The sequence below is a fragment of the Manihot esculenta genome, chromosome 14 (genome assembly GCF_001659605.2).
Source record: "Manihot esculenta cultivar AM560-2 chromosome 14, M.esculenta_v8, whole genome shotgun sequence".
Lineage (NCBI taxonomy): Eukaryota > Viridiplantae > Streptophyta > Magnoliopsida > Malpighiales > Euphorbiaceae > Manihot > Manihot esculenta.
This window is the reverse complement of record NC_035174.2, coordinates 3,199,543-3,202,364: the sequence shown is the minus strand read 5'-3', so window position 1 is coordinate 3,202,364 and position 2,822 is coordinate 3,199,543.

The window sequence follows — 2,822 nt, the reverse complement described above, 5'->3', positions numbered from 1 at the left end:
AAGAAAAGATAGGGACTATTTCGTTTACAAAAAGAAACAATAAGGACGTTTTAATAGATTTCTAAAAATATAGGGAGGGACGATTTCGTTGACAGAAAGAAACGATGAGGAGGGACTATTTTGTTGACATAAAAAAATGATAAGGATGTTTTAATAAATATGAGAAAAGATAGGGACTATTTCATTGACGGAAAAAAATGATAAGGACGTTTTAATAGATATGAAAAAAGATAAAAATATTTTAATAGATTTTTGAAAATGTAAGGACTAACTTGTTAATAATTGCAATATACAAGGACTAAATAAATGGTTTTATTTGAGGGTAAAATTGGATTTTAAAAATTTTCTCTCTCATTCTTTATCTAATTTTAAGGAAAAATAGGACGGAAGGACTATTTCGTTGACGGAAATAAAATATAAGGACGTTTTAATAGGTTTCTAAAAATACAGGGACTGACTTGTTAATAATGACAATACCCAGGGACTAAATTATAAATCACCCTTATCTAAATTCCTGGTACATATTATTTCAAATCACTTTCATTGTTACTCCAACTACAATAAAAATCAAAACAATATAAATTATTCTCAATTGGCACATAATTCCCTCAATCTTTGCAATATCTTCTATTACTTCTCTAGCATTTCTTCTATAGGTCTTCTTTTTTCGATTTTCTATCCCTCATCCGCGTTAATGCTGCCACTTAATGGAGTTGAACTTTGATTCACAGGTTCACACCACCCACGAAAACTTCCACACACATTATCTCTATAAAAATAATATGGCTTATTAGGGTTTTCGGCTGACTCAGAAATTCTTATCCCAGCCCTTTTGCCACATTGCAGTTCACATTCTTCAATCTTCCATTCTATTACTTGGTAGACCCACCTGATACTAACATTATTCTTCCCCAGTGATGATTCATAACAATCGCCGAAAGGAAAGAGAAGATGTGAGAGAGAAGAAAGATGAAAATGAGAGAAAAAAAAAAAAAAGAATCAACAATGGCTAAAAGGAAATAGAGAAGATATGAGGGAGAAGAAATATATGAGAGAGTAGAAAGATATGAGTGAAAATAAAGATGGAAAAGAGAAAAAAATGGAGAATCAACAATGGCCGAAAAGAAGAGAGAAGATATGAGGGAGAAAAAGGATTGAGGGATTTTACGTTGAGAAGGTTTTATCAAGTTCATTAAGGGTATTTTTGGTAAAAAATTTCACCTCTCACTTTAGACTCTTTGACCAAACGGCCATTTTGGACGGAAGGACTATGAATTTAGACGGAAGAGAAAATGAGGGACTTAAGTGTTGGGTCGCCAAAATAGAGAGACAGAAGTGTTAATTATATTAAACCTCAGGGACTAAAAAATAATTTTCCCTAATTAAAATTGAAATATTTTAATTAAATTTCATAATACTAAAAATAAAGTGTAAAAAATTTTAAAAAATCAAATCAAATCGAACTGATTCGATTCAAATTGATTTTTGCTCAACATCAATTCGATTTAGTTAACACAAATATTAAATTTTCGATTTATTCAGTTTGATTTGATTTTAAATTGAATCAATCGAATGCTAAAAGTGTAAGTGAACCAAACTATTCGTGAAATACTCGAGGTTCGACTTGATAAAAACTCAAGGTTCGACTTGATAAAAACTCAATCAAACTTAACTTGATTTCTAAACGAGTCAATATCGAGCTTAACTTTTAATCTCGTTTAGTAAATCAATCAAACTTGAACTCCAAAGTATTCAACTCGTGAACTCAATTCATTTCTAAATTCTTGAGCAAACTCGCGAACAGACTCATAGCAGACTGAAATTAATATCATAAAAGAAATAAACTCAAACTCTACATATATTTTCATGAACCAAACTTAAATTTTATAAAGTTCAGTTTTATATAGTTTAATTACACTCTATATTTAAATTTTTAAATCTATTTAAATTGTTAAGATTTAAAAGTTCGTCATTATAAATTTACAAGTTAATTTATATATATACTTATTAGTTAAAATTATTTAATTTTAAATTAAAACTCATTATACACATAAATAAATTAACTATTCGAGACTAATTTTAATAAAACCTAGACTCGTCTAAATTTATTGGCTAAACGAGTCAAGTTTAAATTTATTAATATTTCACTCAAATTTAAAATAAGTAAAATTTAAATTCGATTCGAATTCAAAAAAAATTTAATGAACTAAATTTAAACTTTTTAAAATTAAGCTCAACTCAATTTTTTTATACTCCTATCGAATACTCATCGCTGTTAATAATAGGCTGTAAACGAACCGTTTAAATTAAAAAGTTAAAAGATCTTTCAAATTAAAAAGTTAAAAGAATTTAAAAATATTTTATATCTCCGACGTAGATAAAACAGTTAGATTATATATTCACTTTTCACATTTGTATTTTTTACTAAATATAGAGATTACTTCGATTTCATCTCTTAAAAAAAACTTCACATTTGTATTTTTTACTAAATATAGAGATTACTTCGATTTCATCTCTTAAAAAAAACTTTATTCATTTCATTTATTTATTAAAATAAAAAAGAAGGAAGAGAAAAAGAAAGAAGACGAGTGTTAGAACCGGTGCCTAGCTATAATCTCTATCCGAGTCTGGACTTCACCTAATCTGTTGAACCAGCCCAGGCAAGACTTTACCAACCATTAATTAGCTCCATATCCTGGAGAATTAATATGGAATTAAAATCAAAGTCCAGTCCAGGCTAGACTCATACCAACCATTAATAATGTGACCGAAATTACACCATCAATATCAGAGATTTCCATTTCATTTGCTCAAATATATCA